The sequence below is a fragment of the Scyliorhinus canicula genome, chromosome 5, assembly GCF_902713615.1.
Source record: "Scyliorhinus canicula chromosome 5, sScyCan1.1, whole genome shotgun sequence".
In the NCBI taxonomy this organism is placed as follows: Eukaryota; Metazoa; Chordata; class Chondrichthyes; order Carcharhiniformes; family Scyliorhinidae; genus Scyliorhinus; species Scyliorhinus canicula.
In genome coordinates, this window is record NC_052150.1 from 217,814,041 (window position 1) to 217,832,250 (window position 18,210).

General features: G+C 52.9%; 1 protein-coding gene across 2 annotated transcripts in view; it reads right to left on the reverse strand.

Annotated features, from left to right (window-relative positions):
* LOC119966581 (atypical chemokine receptor 2-like) overlaps positions 1–14,137 on the reverse strand; it is a 52,818-nt gene extending 38,681 nt beyond the window's left edge. Inside the window, exon 1 of one of the 2 annotated variants that reach the window (XM_038798513.1) lies at positions 14,012–14,137. The gene's annotated coding sequence lies outside the window, so the exon portion shown is untranslated. The remainder of the gene's footprint in view (positions 1–14,011) is intronic. The other variant, XM_038798514.1, reaches the window with a different exon arrangement.
* Positions 14,138–18,210: the final 4,073 nt, after the last annotated feature.

Here is an 18,210-nt window from a genome sequence, read left to right on the forward strand (position 1 = left end):
ATGCCATCGCCAGCGGCTCGATTGCCAGTGCAAACAACAAGGGGGACAAGGGGCAACCCTGCCTGGTCCCTCGGTAAAGCCGGAAGTACTCCGACCTCCTCCTATTCGTGGCCACGCACGCCATCGGGGCCTCATATAGCAGCCTTACCCATCTAATGAACCCTTCACCAAATCCAAACCTCCCCAACACCTCCCATAGGTACCCCCACTCCACTCTATCGAAGGCCTTCTCCGCATCCAGCGCCACCACTATCTCTGCCTCCCCCTCAATCGCCGGCATCATAATGACATTCAGCAATCTCCGCACATTCGTGTTCAGCTGCCTTCCCTTCACAAAACCTGTCTGGTCCTCATGCACAACCCCTGGCACACAGTCCTCTATCCTGGTGGCCAGGATTTTTGCCAGCACCTTAGCATCCACGTTGAGGAGAGATATGGGCCTGTATGAACCACACTGCTGGGGGTCCTTGTCCTTCTTTAAAATTAACGAGATCAGCACCCGTGACATCGTCGGGGGCAAAGTCCCCCCTTCCCACGCTCGCTCCTCAATGTTGACGCTAAGTTGCTGGCAAAGATCCTGGCCACCAGGATAGAGGATTGTGTGCCAGGGGTGATACACGAGGATCAGACAGGATTTGTCAAGGGACGGCAGCTCCACACGAATGTGCGGAGATTGCTAAACGTTATCATGATGCCGGCAGTGGAGGGGGAGGCGGAGATAGTGGTGGCGCTGGATGCGGAGAAAGCGTTTGATAGAGTTGAGTGGGGGTACCTGTGGGAGGTGCTGGAGCGGTTCGGATTCGGGGAGGGATTCATCAAATGGGTGAGGCTGCTCTACACAGCTCCGATGGCAAGTGTAGTTACCAATGGAAGGAGATCGGAATACTTTAGGCTCTACTGTGGGACCAGGCAGGGGTGCCACCTGTCCCCCTTGCTCTTTGCATTGGCGATTGAACCTCTGGCTATGGCATTGAGGGAGTCAGGGAGATGGAGGGGTCTGGTACTGGGTGGGGAGGAACATCGGGTATCGCTGTATGCGGACGACCTGCTGTTGTATGTGGCGGACCCAGAAGGGAGAATGCCGGGGGTGATGGAGCTGTTAGCGGAATTTGGGGGCTTCTCGGGCTATAAGTTAAATTTAGGCAAGAGCGAGGTATTTGTAGTACACCCGGGTGATCAAGAGGAGGGAAGTGGGAGGCTCCCGTTTAAGAGGGCAGTGAAGAGTTTCAGATACCTGGGGGTGCAGGTGGCCAGAAGTTGGGGGACTCTCCATAAGCTTAATTTTACCAGGCTGGTGGAGCAGATGGAGTAGGAATTTAAAAGGTGGGACATGGTGCCGCTATTGTTGGCGGGTAGAGTGCAGTCCGTCAAAATGACGGTTCTCCCGAGGTTCTTGTTCCTTTTTCAGTGTTTGCCCATCTTTATCCCTAGGGCCTTTTTTTAGAAGGGTGACTAGCAGCATCATGAGCTTTGTTTGGGCGCATGGGACCCCGAGGGTGAAGAGGGTCTTCTTGGAGCGGGGTAGAGATGGTGGGGGGGGGGGGGGGGGCTGGCGTTACCCAATCTCTCGGGGTGTTATTGGGCAGCCAATGTGTCGATGGTGCGCAAGTGGGTGATGGAGGGGGAGGGGGCGGCATGGAAACAGATGGAGAGGGCGTCCTGTGGAGATACAAGCCTGGGGGCCCTGGTAACGGCGCCGTGGCCGCTCCCTCCCACGAGGTATACCACGAGCCCGGTGGTGGCGGCTACCCTCAAGATTTGGGGGCAGTGGAGGCGACATAGGGGAGAAGTGGGGGGCTCGATGGAGGCTCCGTTAAGGGGGAACCATCTGTTCGTCCCGGGGAACATTGATGGGGGGGGTTCCAGGGTTGGCACAGAGCGGGCATCAGACAGCTGAGGGACCTGTTCATTGATGGGAGGTTTGCAAGCCTGGGGGAGTTGGAGGAGAAATTTGGGCTCCCTCCGGGGTACATGTTCAGGTATCTGCAGGTAAAGGCGTTTGCTGGACGGCAGGTGGAGGGATTCCCTTCGCTTCCCGCGAGGGGGGTGAGTGACAGGGTGCTTTCGGGGGTCTGGGTCGGAGAGGGGAAGATATCTGATATCTACAAGGTTATGCGGTGGAGGAGGCGTCAGTAGAGGAGCTGAAAGCTCAGTGGGAGGGGAAACTGGGGGAACAGATCGAAGACGGGACATGGGCTGATGCCCTGGAGAGGGTTAATTCTTCCTCCTCATGTGCGCGGTTTAGCCTCATCCAATTCAAGGTGCTGCACCGGGCCCACATGTCCGGGTCTAGGATAAGTAGGTTCTTTGGGGGTGAAGACAGATGTGTCAGGTGTTCGGGGAGTCCAGCGAACCATGCCCATATTTTCTGGGCATGCCTGGCACTGGAGGAGTTCTAGAAGGGGGTGGCGAGGACGGTGTCGAGAGTGGTGGGATCCAGGGTCAAGCCAGGATGGGGACTCGCGATTTTTGGGGTTGGGGTGGAGCCGGGAGTGCAGGAGGCGAAAGAGGCCGGTGTGCTGGCCTTTGCGTCCCTAGTAGCCCGGCGGAGGATCTTGCTACAATGGAAGGATGCGAGGCCCCCAAGCATGGAGACCTGGATCAATAACATGGCGGGTTTCATTAAGCTAGAGAGGGTCAAATTCGCCCTGAGAGGGTCGGTACAAGGGTTCTTTAGGCGGTGGCAACCTTTCCTCGACTTTCTGGCTCAATGATAGGGTACTGGGACAGCAGCAGCAGCAACCCGGGTGGAAGGGGGGGGGGGGGGGAGGGGGGGGGGTAAAGGGGGGGAGGGAGGGGACGATGACTATGTTTGTTTATTTAATTTATATTTATTTTAAATGAGTCTGACTCGAAACGTTAGCTCTTTTCTCTCCCTACAGATGCTGCCAGACTTGCTGAGATTTTCCAGCATTTTCCCTTTCATCTGACCCTGGCGCCTGTCCGGGCACACAGAGGGAGAATTCAGAATGTACAAATGACCTAACAGCACGTCTTTCGGGGCTTGTGGGAGGAAACCGGAGCACCCGGAGGAAACCCACGCGGACACAGGGACAATGTGCAGACTCTGCACAGACAGTGACCCGAGGCGGGAATCGAATGCAGGTCCCTGGTGCTGTGAAGCAACGGTGCTAACTATTGTGCTACCATGCTACCCGTAATGGCATTTATACAGACATTGGTACTAGACATAGGAAGGACAAATGTTCAAACCACATACTCAATGAATGTCGGGCAAGTTTCAAAGGGCCGAGCATTCTTATTACACAAAGCCCAATTAATAGAGTCCAGCCATGAACAAAGCCAACACAAATTTGAACTAAATGTTCAGCGCAGGATAATACAGGACAAAGAAAGCCATGATGAAACAATTGAGTGTTCTGATCAGACCATATCTTGTATATTGTGTCCACCAGTGCACTCAACTCATTCTTGGGCTGAGAAGCTTATCTTATGAGGAAAGTTTGGAGTTTAGACGAGTGAGAGGTGATCTTAGAGAAACAGATAAGGTCCGGTATGGACATGATGGGCCGAATGGTCTCCTATTGCACCATTACAATTCCGGGATCCAGTGATGCTGTAATCCCGAGCGGGATTTGATTGGGTGGAAAGCAGGAGAAAGTTTCCACTTGTGGCAAATGCTAGAACTGGAGGCCACAGTTTAAGAATAAGAGGACGACTGTTGAAGATGGAGATTAGGAGAATGTTTTTCTCTAAGGGTTCTTGGTGGGTGGCCCAGAAAGCAGGAGGGGCTGCGTCACTGAATCTATTCAGGGCAGAGTTCAACAGATTGTCGATTGGTAAGAGAGTCAAGGATTGTGACAGACAGGAAAGTGGAATATGGAGAACTCTCAGATCAGCCATAGTATTACGGAATGGCGGAACAGGCTCGAAGGGCCGAATGGCCTACTCCTGCCCCTGAGTCCTAAGTTCCTCAGTAAAATGGAGGTTATGCAGAGAACTGCCACAAAACTGCCCTCTATCCTTCAGAAAAGTCTAGGTGTTGGGTTCTCTGGTCTCAGCCGTGGCGTGCGAGAATGGAAAATTTGGTGTTCCAGACAAAACTCCATCCACTTTCAGCACCAGAAAATCCCAGCCGCAAACGAGGATGAGAGATTCCGGGTGACCAGGAAACCTGGGGCTGAATTTTACAGTCCTACCCCGGCTGGGAGGGGCCTTAAAATGCAGCCAACCGTTCAAAACGCGTGGTGATTTTCCGCCCCCCCTCCGCGGGATGTATTGCAGTGGCGGAGATGGCTCCTCTGCCGCTGTTTACCAGGTTTCCCGCTGTTCGCATCCTCCACAGAGGGGAACACCGGGAAAGTCCCACCAATTGATTTCAGCGGGAACAGAAAATCCCAACGATGGGAGGGACCGTAGAAGTCCGCCCCTTGGAGTCTGCAACTTCAGGAAGAGGCATTTGTGAAGTGATTTTATGGAGAGGTTTGACAAGAGTATAAATGGTACCCGTGTCGGCGTGGGTTTCCTCCAGGTGCTCCCGTTTCCTCCCACAAGTCATGAGATGATCGGTCATGAGATGAGACTCCATTTTGCGAGCACACTTGTCTCGGATGCAGTCCTGTTCTCTGTATATTAAAGCCTTTGATTACTGACCTCGCTCTCGCGTCGTAATTGAGAGTTCCTCAATTTAATATACAGACACATCAAGATGGAGTCTCATCTTACATCCTGTTTCCAGGGGGCGTAGCCAGAGGCGAAGTCCCCCAGGGTTCCAAGCCTCTTAAAGGGGCAAGGTATTAAAGGTAAATACCGATCATCACAAGCAACAAAGGCATGTTTGTTAGAACATAAAACATAAAACATAGAACATACAGTGCAGAAGGAAGCCATTCGGCTCATCGAGTCTGCACTGACCCACTTAAGCCCTCACTTCCGCCCCATCACCGTAACCCAATAACCCCTCCTAGCCTTTTTGGACACTAAGGGCAATTTATCATGGCCAATCCACATAACCTGCACAGCTTTAGACTGTGGGAGGAAACTGGAGCACCCGGAGAAAACCCACGCAGACACGGGGAGAACTTGCAGACTCCACACAGACAGTGACCCAGCAGAGAATCGAACCTGGGACCCTGGCGCTGTGAAGCTATCCACTTGTGCTGCCCAGAATTGGACACTCCTCAATCTCCTCGCCCAGCTCCTCTTCCCATTTACCCTTCAGTTCCTCCACCGAGGCCTCGTCTACCTCCTGCATTACGCGGTATATGTCCGAAGTCCTCCCTCCTCCAACCCACACCCCCGAGAGCACCCTGTCTCGTACCCCACGTGGGGGCAACAAGGGGAACCCCTCCACCTGCCGCCTGGCAAACGCCCTAACCTGCATGTACCGAAACATGTTCCCCGGGGGGAGCCCAAACTTCCACTCTAACTCCCCCAAGCTCGCGAACCTCCCCTCCACAAATAGGTCCCTCAGCTTCCTAATCCCTGCCCTGTGCCAGCCCAGAAATCCGCCATCAATGCTTCCTGGGACAAACCGATGGTTCCCCCATATCGGGGCCTCCATCGAGCCCCCCACTTCTCCCCTATGCCGTCTCTATTGCCCCCAAATTTTGAGGGTAGCCGCCACCACCGGGCTTGTGGTATACCTCGTTGGAGGGAGCAGCAACGGCGCCGTTACAAGTGCCTCCAGGCTCATGTCCACACAGGACGTCGTCTCCATCCTCTTCCATGTTGCCCCTTCCCCGTCCATTACCCACTTACGCACCATCACTGCGTTGACAGCCCAATAGTACCCACAGAGGTTGGGCAGCACCAACCCCCCCCATCCCTGCCCCGTTCCAAGAACACCCTTCTCACCCTCGGAGTCCCATGCGCCCACACAAATCCCGTAATACTCCTATTGACCCTCCTAAAAAAGGCCTTCGGGATAAGGATGGGGAGGCACTGGAACAGGAACAAAAACCTCGGGAGCACCATCATCTTAACGGACTGTACCCTCCCCGCCAGTGACAGCGGCAACATATCCCACCTTTTGAACTCCTGCTCCACCAACCTTGTGAGGTTGAGCTTGTGCAGGGCCCCCCAGCTCCTAGCCACTTGGACTCCTAGGTACCTGAAGCTCTTCCCTGCCTGCTTCAGTGGGAGCCTACCAATCCCCTCTTCCTGATCCCCCGGGTGCACCACGAACAACTTGGGCGAAATACTCCGACCCCCACGACGGGTCGGAGAATAGCGGGAGGGCCTTCCCGACATTTTTCCTGCCCTCCCGCTATTCTCCCCCCCCCCCCCCAACTCCCGACCCGAATCGCTGCCGCCGTTTTTTTACGGCCGGCAGCGATTCACAGCTGATAGATGGGCCGAAGTCCCAGCCCTTTACGCTGTTTTTACGAACGGCAAACACACCTGGTCCGGCCGTTCGTAAAAATGGCGGGAACAACTCGCTTTTTATAACCATGGCACCGATTGGCACGGCAGTACCACGGCCGTGCCAAGGGTGCCATGGGCCCGCGATCGGTGGGCACCGATCGCGGGCAGCGGGCCCGATGCCCGCGCACTATTTGTCCTTCCGCCGCCCCGCAGTATCCATTCGCGGGGCGGCTGAGGGGCATCCCTCATTTGCGCGGGTTTCGCGCAAATACGCGATGACGTCATCCGCGCATGCGCGGGTTGGCGTCTTCCAATCCGCGCATGCGCGGCTGACATCATATGACGCATCAGCCGGCGCTAACTCTGGAAAGCGGGCTTAACGAAATTCGTTAAGCCCGTGATGCCGGAGCTTGCGGCGTCGGGCTGCTAGCCCCGACCGGGGACCAGAATCGGTTCCCTGTTGGGAAGGGGCGCGCTGGCGTCAAACCCACCCGGGTTTGACGCCAGCCTTACGATTTCTCCCGTTTTGGGAGAATCGCGCCCCTTGTTCTTGCCCAGGTTCAGCTTATACCCAGAGAAGCCCCCAAATTCACTAAGAATCCTCATCACCTCTGGCATCCCCCCCCACCAGGTCCGCCACATACAGCAACAGGTCGTCCGCATAAAGCGACACTCGATGCTCCTCCCCCCCCACCCCGCACCAGGCCCCTCCAGTTCTGACTCCCTCAATGCCATGGCCAGGGGCTCAATTGCCAACGCAAAGAGCAAGGGGGACAGGGGACACCCCTGTCTCATCCCCCGGTACAGCCGAAAGTACTCCGACCTCCTCCTATTCATGGCTACACTCGCCATCGGGGCCTCATAGAGCAACTTCACCCAACGGACAAACCCCTCCCCAAACCCAAACCTTTCCAACACCTCCCACAGATACCCCCACTCAACTCTATCAAAGGCCTTCTCCGCATCTAATGCCACCACTATCTCCGCCTCCCCTTCCACAGCCGGCATCATAATAACGTTGAGAAGCCTTTGTATGTTTGTATTCAACTGCTTTCCCTTCACAAACCTCGTCTGGTCCTCGTGATTAACCCCCGGTACGCAATCCTCTATTCTAGTGGCTAAGATTTTTGCCAGCAGCTTAGCGTCTACATTTAGCAGCGAGATCGGCCTATATGACCCACACTGCAGAGGGTCCTTGTCCCGCTTCAGGATCAAGGAAATCAGCGCCCGTGACATAGTTGGGGGCAAAGCCCCCCCCTCCCTTGCCTCATTAAAGGTGGGGACCAACAGGGGGCCCAACAGGTCCGCATACCTTTTATAAAAGTCCCTAAAGACCCCATTAACGTCTACACCCCTCCGCACCACCTTCGCAACTCTATCCGTCACTCCCCCAATCTCCCTGGCCGCGTCCCTCTTTCGGAGCTGGTGTGCCAGCATCCTGCTCGCCTTCTCCTCATATTCATACATCGCTTCCTGTGCTTTCCTCCACTGAGCTTCCGCCTTTCTGGTAGTCAATAGGTCAAATTTGGCCTGAAGGCTACGCCGCTCCCCCAGCAATCCCTCCTCCGGAGCCTCCGCATATCTCCTATCCACCCTCACCATCTCCCCTATCAGTCTCTCCCTCTCCCTCTGCTGCCCCCTCTCCCTATGGGTTCGGATGGAAATCAACTCCCCTCTAATCACCGCCTTCAATGCCTCCCTGACCGTCCCCACTCGGACCTCCCCGTTATCGTTGGCCTCAAGGTACCTCTCAATACACCCCCGAACCCTCCCGGCCACCTCCTCATCTGCCAGCCGCCCCACCTCCAAGCGCCAGAGCGGATGTTGGTCCCCCTCCTCCCCCAGCTCGAGATCCGAAATGGCAATGGCAGAGTATTCCACATCCTCCACCCGCGAAACCAACCCTCTGCTCAGGACAAAAAAAATCAATCCTCGAATAGGCCTTATGCACGTGGGAGAAAAACGAGTATTCCCTGGCCCTTGGCCTCGCAAACCTCCAGGGATCCACCCCTCCCATCTGATCCATAAATCCCCTCAACACCTTAGCCGCCACCGGCCTCCTACCCGTCCGGGACCTGGATCGATCCAATGGGGGATCCAGCACCGTGTTGAAGTCCCCCCCCCATGATCAGGCCCCCCACCTCCAGGTCCGGAATGCGGCCCAACATGCGCCGCATAAACCCCGCATCGTCCCAATTTGGGGCATAAACATTCACCAACACCACCCGCTCCCCCTGCAGCTTACCACTCACCATCACATACTTCATGGCATTATTGATGTAAGCCTATTTGTGACACTGATAAAGATTATTAATATTACTGTTCACATCCCTCCTTTGCAAAGCAGAAAAAAAGGGCACAGACAAGGAACGGGGCTTTTTAATAAACCTCGGGGGCTTAATCACCACGACAGGTGGGTTTGGATGGGAGGAGATCAGAGCTGACAAGGTGAGCAGCAGCTTGGAGGTGAGTAATCAGCACAGCAGAAAGGGATGAAGATTATAGCAGCCGCCATGCACACTTGTGCAGCTGGTGGGGGAAACCAAGGAACTGCCCAAAGCAGCACACAGCTGGTCTGGTTCTTATTTCCTCAGCACACAAGCACCACCAGGCTCCCTCCATTCAGAGCAGCTCCACGCCCAAGCTCAGAACCGTCACCCCAAACAAGGTGTCCACTCTGTTTGGCCTTTCTGTCACAATTCTAAACTTTGCAGCAAACACTTTTTAACTCCATTAGCCAGACACCAAAAGCACAAGGAACCCCCAAAACAGGGATCAAAACGATATATAGAATGAGCTCCTTTTGCGGAGGACTGTTACACAAAGGTTCTGACCTGTAACCAGACAGCGTTTAAATGTTGAGCTAATATACGGAAGTCAAACTAAATGGGGTGTGTAAAATCAAGGCTGTAGTTTATTATACTGGGGCCATACTCTGTTCCCTCGTTGTACACTCTCTTGATCTTCTAACGTGACTACTGATGATGCAAGAGACTCTCTTCATAGAACCAACCGACCATCTCATAACAGGCATTTAACTTATTATCAGGATTTGAATAGGTTTTTCTTAAAATGAAGGATTTGATTACCCAGCTTGGCAAATCCCTCCGAAGAAACCTATTTACTTTAAGTTATAAATATTTAGTTTTCGTCTGACAGGATGATTCATTGCCGTTTTTATTAGATTTTCTCACATCCTTTGTCTGAAGAGGTTTTTTGCCGCTGAGTGGGTAAGCCCTGAGGTTAGGAAATGAAAAAATGAAATGAAAGTTCCAAAATTCAGTTTCAAATTCCTAGGGGTGCTGGTCCACCCACGTCGACGCTACCACCAAGAAAGCACAACAGAGCCTATACTTCCTCAGGAAACTAAGGAAATTCGGCATGTCCACATTAACCCTTACCAACTTTTACAGATGGACCATAGAAAGGTACTATCGGGCTGCATCACAGCCTGGTATGGCAACTGCTCGGCCCAGGACCCCAAGGAACTTCAGAGAGTCGTGAACACCGCCCAGTCCATCACACAAACCTGCCTCCCATCAATTGACTCCATCTACACCTCCCGCTGCCGGGGGAAAGCGGGCAGCATAATCAAAGATCCCTCCCACCCAGCTTACTCACTCTTCCAACTTCTTCCATCGGGCAGGAGATACAGAAGTCTGAGAACATGCATGAACAGACTCAAAAACAGCTTCTTCCCCATTGTCACCAGACTCCTAAATGACCCTCTTATGGACTGACCTCATTAACACTACACCCCTGTATGTTTCATCCGATGCCAGTGCTTATGTAGTTACATTGTATATCTTGTGTTGCCCTATTATGTATTTTCTTTTATTCCCTTTTCTTCCCATGTGCTTAATGATCTGTTGAGCTCTCGCAGAAAAATACTTTTCATTGTACCTCGGTACACGTGACAATAAACAAATCCAATCCAATCCAAATGAAAATCGTTTATTGGCACAAGTAGGCTTCAAATGAAGTTACTGTGAAAAGCCCCTAGTCGTCACATTCCAGTGCCTGTTCGGGGAGGCCGGTGTGGGAATTGAACCTGTGCTGCTGGCCTGCCTTGGTCTGCTTACAAAGCCAGCGATTTAGCCCTGTGCTAAACCATGTCCCTGTTTTATCAGTACTGTACCCACCATAAAGAACTGAATTTTTAGATTGCAGGAAGCCAGCCTGACCTCGAAGAATCCCGATTTGATCTTATTGGCAGGGTTGCCTTAATTAAATGTATTTCTGGAGGTTTAATTACATGACTCACCTCCCTGTGCTCCAGCCATTTGTCACCAACCCATCCATCCTCGAAACATACTCAGCGGAATTCTCCACCGGCAGGATCCTCCGCTCCGCTGGCAGCGTGCCCACACCCACGGGTTTCCCGACGGGGTGCCCACAATGGGGAACGCCATTGGCCGGCTGGCAGAACGGAGAAGCCCGCCCACTGCCTTCCAACGCCAATTGGAAAGCAAGAAGTCTCTTCAGCCATAAAGAGAGGCTGGGGTTGTTCTGCTTAGAGCCAAGAAGGCTGAGGGGGCATATGATGGAGGTGTATAAAATTATGAGGGACCTTGGTAGGGTAGGTAGGAAGGAGCTTTTCCCCTTAGTAGAGGGGTCAATAACCAGGGGACATAGATTTACGGTAGGGGGCAGGAGGTTTAGAGAGGATGTGTGAAAAATCTTTTTCACTCAGAGGGTGGTGGGAGTCTGGAATTCGCTGCCTGAAAGGGTGGTGGAAGCAGAGACCCTCAAAACATTTAAGAAATATTTTGATGAGCACTGGAAATGCCTTAGCATACAAGGCCACGGACAGAGTGCTGGAAAACAGGATTAGAATAGATAGGTGCTGGATGGCCGGCACAGACAGGATGGGCCGAAGGGCTCTTTCTGTGCTGTCAAACACTATGACTCATTAACCAATTGGATGGTGTTTGACTGTAAGCCAAACAGCCCCCCCCCCCCCCCCCCCCCCCCCCCCCCATTATCTGGTAAAAGAAATATTTTAAGAAAATGATCTAGTTTTTAATGATCTAGTGATTTTTCTCCAGGTTTGCACAATGCATTGTCCTGGAGAATTCCTGGAGAATTGGCAACCCTAATGTTATACACAACAGAATGGACCAGGAGCACAGCATTCAGCCCAAACTGGTGTTAATACTCCACTCAAGCTCCCTCATCTAAATCTAGCACCTCTCTTCTACTTCCTCCTCCCTCTCCCTCAAGCTTCTCCTGAAATACAATCCACACTTTCATAGAATTTACAGTGCAGAAGGAGGCCATTCAGCCCATCGAGTCTGCACCGGCTCCTGGAAAGAGAACCCTGCCTAAGGTCAACACCTCCACCCTATCCCCACAACCCAGTAACCCCACCCAACACTAAGGGCAATTTATCATGGCCAATCCACCTAACCTGCACATCTTTGGACTGTGGGGGGAAACCGGAGCACCCGGAGGAAACCCACGCACACACGGGGAGGATGTGCAGACTCCGCACAGACAGTGACCCAAGCCGGAATCGAACCTGGGACCCTGGAGCTGTGAAACAATTGTGCTATCCACAATGCTACCGTGCTGCCCCAATCCAGTTATTGAGATTAACCTTTTATTCCAGGTTTATGAACAAAATCTAAGTTCCTCCAGTTACCACAGTGGGATTTGAATTTACATCTCTGGACGACCAGGATAGTAACAGAGGGCCGGCTTTTCCCACCCCTCCCCCAGTGCGGATTCCTCAGCGATGGGACGGGCGAGCCATGCAAAGCGGCATGGACTTCAGCAGGACCGGAAGACCCCGCCGCCGCCCAATGGTGAGCCGTCTCCGACACCAGAACACGCACCGTGCCTGGAGGAGGGGTGGGGGACAGACATTCCCACCCATTATTACTGCGGCACCATCCCGGTTTAGCTCGGTGGGCCGGACAGCTGGTCCGTGATGCAGAGCGACGCCAGGAGCGCGGGTTCGATTCCCCTACCGGCTGAGGCTATTCATGAAGGACACCCCCCATCCCACCCACCCCCCCCGCCTTCTCAACCTTGCCCCTCGCCTGAGGTGTGATGATCCTCGGATCAAACCACCACCAGTCAGCTCTCCCCCTCAAAGGGGAAAGCAGCCTATGGCCACTGGGACTATGGCGACTTTACTATCACCCAGCAGGATCCTTACTATTAGGCAACGGGTTGTAAGTGCAATGGTGAAAAATATTGCCAGCTGCTCCGTGGGGCTGCATTAGAGAGAGGTGGGAGGCCACTTAAAGGGAAGAATCGTCTCCGGAAGATTATGTCCAATTGTTTACCTGAAGGTCAAAGCTGGAACCAAGGCCTTCATTCCTCAGTGAGAAATGGGGAGGCAGAGGAGGCCACTTTGAGGCACTCTTCAACTAGCAGCTTTGGAGCCTTCCATCACTCTCTGGTTTAACTGTCCTAATACCTCTTCATAGAATAGAATTTACAGTGCAGAAGGAGACCATTCGGCCCATCGAGTCTGCACCGGCTCTTGGAAAGAGCACTCTACCCAAGGTCAACACCTCCACCCTATCCCCAAAACCCAGCACCACTAAGGACAATTTTGGACACTAAGGGCAATTTATCATGGCCAATCCACCTAACCTGCACATCTTTGGACTGTGGGAGGAAACCGGAGCACCCGGAGGAAACCCACGCAGACACAGGGAGAACGTGCAGACTCTGCACAGACAGTGACCCAAGCCGGGAATCGAACCTGGGACCCTGGAGCTGTGAAGCAATTGTGCTAACCACTATGCTACCGTGCTGCCCGTGCTCTTCATGTGGTTCAGTGGGAAAAAAAAATCAGATTATGCTGTAGGGTTCGGGGGAAGGAATGAGAGTGACTAGATCTCTCGACCACAGAGCTAGCCTCGACTCGAAGGCCCCAGCGGCTTTCTCCTGAGCCGAAATGGCCTAAATTTTCCACACCCGCCCGCCACAGGAATCATCGCAAATGGGGCGGAAATCTGACGGAGCAGCAAAAACTCCTTTGACTTCGGTTGGGAATTTCCACAACCAGAAACCGGAATCCTGCCCGACATTTTCTATCTTCCAGTCCCAACAAGATCTCGGGCGTTTGTATGGCTCTCTCGCCTGGCCGCGGGGGAAGACACCACGCGTGGGGGGGGTTCACCTTGACTGGGACCAGTAGATCGCACCGGCAGGGAGTGTCGGAATATCCCACCCAATATTCCCATAGAGGGCCATTTTCCTAACCCCACCCAAGGCGCGGTGCATTACGATCCCAGCCTCCGCGTCACCCAACCCCGAGGAGATGAATGGAGGCAAATTTGAAAGGAGCTGCCAGCACTGTGGGGTAGCGCCGAGTTAGGGACAAGGCTGGCGTGCCTTCCTCTAAACCCGGCTCACTGTCAGCCAAACAGTGGAGCCGCACAAGATTAATTCTCCACACAGATCACTAACTTCAAGTAACAATGCAATCGACTGCAATCAGTCAGTGTCATCACGAGTGCTTGTAAAAGTAGAACACACACTTAACTAAGCGTCACATTGTTGCAGTTCCTGGATGTGTACATATCTTGCATTGAATCAGTGCAGAATGAAATTTTTGCCTCAGAATATGATGTTTAAACACTTTCCTATCTGCTAATTGTAAAAGTATGAAGCCGAAAACACAATATGCGCACCATTAATATCACTTAGCGTGACAGCACCCTACCTCTCTTGTGTATTACCTTCTGAGTAGAGTCTTGCTCTCCGCTGGCTTCTTCTGCGGTGTGTCAGCAGTCTGTGTTATTTATATTCTGAACTTGCTTACATTACCAGGAGGCTGCTGACAGTTCTAGCTTCCTTAGCTGGTGCTTCCTGTACAGTTTCTGTGTTTTAACAAGGGTCCCCTCCCCCCTCTGCACCACCTCCATCCACTCCCTTATCCCCCACCGCACCCCCCCCCCCTCCCCCATCCCCACCATCCATCTGAGGGAAAGAATGCCACATGATAAAAATACAGGGGTGTATGAAGGACTCAGCTGACAACTGATCCACTGAGATAGGACCGGAGCTTGTTCAGGACCTTTCAAACCTCGGCATGTCCTGCAGCACCTTACAGCCGGTGACGAAGTGCAGTCGTTGATTTAATGGAGGAACCCTGGGCTGCCAATTTGGGCACAGCAACATCCCACAGCGCCATGGCATTGACCAGTCACGTTGATGGTGGGATAAATATTGGCCTGGATACCGGGGCGGATTCCTCTTCTCTCCACAGAATCGTTATGGTGTAGAAGGAGGCCATCGGGCCCATCGAGATAATTCGGCCCATCCAACCGGAGCACCCAGAGGAAACCCATGCAGACGCGGGGAGATCGTGCAAATGTCCTAACTCCGTAGAGTCACCCAAGGCCAGACGTGAACCCGGGTCTTTGGCGTTCTGAGGCAGCAACGCTATCCACTGTGTCATTCTTGGGAAATATTTCCGTGGGATCTTTTATGCCTACTTGTGAGGGCAGTTAGGGCTTGGTTTATCGTTCCATCTAAAAAGCGGCACCTCTGACAATGCAGTTCACCCTCAGTACTTCACTGAAGCTCTTAAAGCCGACGGGAAGATTCCAGTTGCTCTCTGACAATGGGACTTAATAGCCCTTCAATTGCTGTGAAGTGACTCCCCATCAATTGTTTGCGGAGGGCTCTATTGTGCCCGATTGTGCCTCCAGGAAAATGGCCAAGGGCAGGATGAAGCCAGAAAAATTGCAATTCCATCTCCAGCATGGATTTACCTGCCCACTGTCTCTGATAAAAAAAATCTGGAGTGGACCTCAAAGGCAGACTGATGTCGAAATGTGTCAACTTTCTGGCAACTCCTTCAATCTAACCAGTGCCAAACTTAGTGCTTTGGACTCAACTGGGGAAGTCAGGACGGGGGACTTTTTAAAAATAAATATTTTTATTCTCCATTTTCACATTTTCCTCCGAAATGTACACCTCACCCACAAACAGTAAACGGTAGCAAATACAAAATCAATCCCCTTAACAATAACAACGATCCCATCCTCTCACCACCCCAGCAACTGCCCACCTGTCAATATATGCATCCAATAAAACAAATCCTCCCACGATGGAAACCAAAAACAAAGGAGAAAAAGAAGAAAGAAGTCCGGGACCGCCCATGGTCACCATAGAGTCCACTCCCCCCCCCCCCCCCACCCCCACACTCAACGCCGTCCAACCTCTGAAAGAGTGCCGCACATGATACCCAAGAGTTGTAAACCCCCCCCCCCCCCCCCACCCACTCCCTAACTCCTCCCGCCTACTGCCTCTTGTAAAACTCCTTCCCCCAAACTCGGTTCCTTCCCCCCAACTTTCCACCCCGGTTAGACCACTTGGACCCTGTTCCGCCAGGTTCCGATGGCCGCAGCCCCTCCCCCCACCTCACTCCCGTTCACTGGCCGGCTTAAACCGGCCAGTGTGGAGGCCCCCGCCCGGGTCCCTTTCCCTTTGCCCGGCCCCAGGAAAGCCCAGAAATCCCCTTCTAGCACACAAACCCCACATATCCACCTACACCCCAAAGAGCGCTCACTTCGAATCCCATCACTTCCCTTGTCCAAGTATATACAACATTGGCTCCTTTAGCCCACACACCCGCATGCAGTGAAACAAAAAAGAAGAAAATACAGTCCTGAGGTTACATCAGCACATGGTCATTTCTCAATATCTCAGTTCTGTCACAGTCCTTCTGCCTTTGCAAACTCCTCCGCTGCTTCCGCTGTTCCAAAATAAAAGTCCTTGAGCTTGTAAGTCACCCTCAGCTTCGCTGGATATACAATGCAGCACTACACTTTGCTAATGTACAGTGCCCTCTTCACCCGGTTGAAAGCAGCCCGCTTCCTCGCCAGCTCCACCATAAAGTCCTGGTATACACGTATACCAGCTCCAGCCCACTGCACCACGCGCTTCTGCTTGGCCCAGCACAGGACCTTCTCCTTCACACTGTACCTACGGAAGCACAGAGTCACTACCCTTGGCGGCTCACTCGCCTTTGGTACAGGCCTCCACGACCGATGAGCCCGATCCAGTTCATATCGGGAGGGATCCTCCCCCAATAGTTTAGCTAGCATTGCATCAAAATACTCAGTCGGCCTCGACCCTTCAACTCCTTAGGGCAGCCCCACAATCCTCAAATTCTGTCACCTGGATCTGTTTTCCAGGTCTTCCATTTTTCCTCGCAGATCCTTGTTAATCTCTATCACCTTCCACACCTCCTTCCCCATTAAGGTAAGTTGATCACCGTGCTGCAACAATGTCTCCTCCACTTCCTTCAGCGCCTCCCCTTGCTTCCGCACCTCCGCCACTGCCCTCGCCACCACCGTCGTCACCGGGGAAATCGCCTCCTCCACCAGCACACTTAAAACCTCCCTCATCTCCTTCCTCATTGTCTCCATGTATTTTGTAAACTGCCTTTCGAATTCCGCAGCCATCACCTTAGTTATTTCTTCAGCCGTAAGCAATGCGGCCTCCCTTGGTGCTCCAGCCTCCTTTTTCCTAGGTGACCCCGTGGTGACCTCTCCACTCCCCGACAGGCCCTCAGCTGTCTTTTTAACGGCCGTCTTCTTGCTGATCCTGGACATCCTCTTCTGCTGTTGCCTCCTGTGTGGCTTCTCCGTGCCTTCTGCCTGCTTTTTCTGTGTCCATGGAGCCTGGGAGCGGGCTTAAAGCCCCCAAAATGCCGTTCCTGAACAGGAGCCCTCCATTGCGCAGCTGCTTCCCGCCCGCCATCACCGGAAGTCATTGTCAGGAGGGGGGACTTGATGGCTGGACAAGCAACAGTGTTCAAACCAGATGGGCTTTTACGACAATTGACAATGGTTTCACTTTTCATTCCAGATTTTTTATTGCTTTCAAATTTCACCCAGGACCCTCGAGCTCCTGGGCCTCTGGATTACTAGTCCAGTGACAATACCACTATGCCACCGCCTCCCATGAATGAGGGTGGGCGTAGAGGAAAGGGTGGGCACGGGGTTGACACTTCCATTGCGCTCCCTCAGGGGGACAGCAGCTGCGGAGCTGTCTCAGGGAGCTGCAGACCTGGGAAAAAATAAATAGCGACACGAAAAAGCCCTGCAAAGATTGTCTACGCAGCGCAATCCAACACAAACCTCAGTCCCCAGACACCATTTAAAATTTTATTTCAGCCTTGACAGTTCATCCCAGCCTGGATCGAGGCTGCAGCCAAACTGTAAAGGCCGCCTGGCCAATCGGGCTGTCTGCCACCCGTAAAGGCAGAGACGGGCCACGCAAAAGTTCATTCAATTAGCCCCTTAATTGCCTGCTTGATTGAGAGAGGGCCCACTTCAGAATCTTGCGTACGCCCGCCAACCAAAATATTGCGTAAGTGCGCGTTGACGTCAGGACCACGCGCCCGATGTCTTCCCGCACGATTTCACGCGGTTTCGGGTGGGGCCGGGGCCTCCGCTCGACTGCTGGATGGAATCCTTCAGAACAAGCAAACAATCAAGAAGGAAGAAGATGCCAACTCTTCGAATGGCAAAGTTGGCGCATCGCCATGAAGTCTCAGGAAGTGCCAGGCATTTCTTGAGTCACTAGGTTCTGTTGGAAACTACAACCTGACCCAAGGGATGAAATTATTATCGGGGGGGTGGAGATTACTACCTCCTACTGTCTACATTCTCCAATCAATTCTCAAAGATAACCATCTTCCCTGACAGCTGTCTTGGAGGGTCCCTGAGAAATGGAACCACAATCATTTCCCTGCGGCCCGCCTGACATTTGACGACTACTTAAACACCCTCGTTCCATACATTTCCCTCAACAAGCATCTCAAAGCCGATGAGCTTGTTCATTATCACTTCGCAGCTCGTGGGATCTTGCTGTGTTACAAATTAGCGGCTGAGTCGCCGACGATTC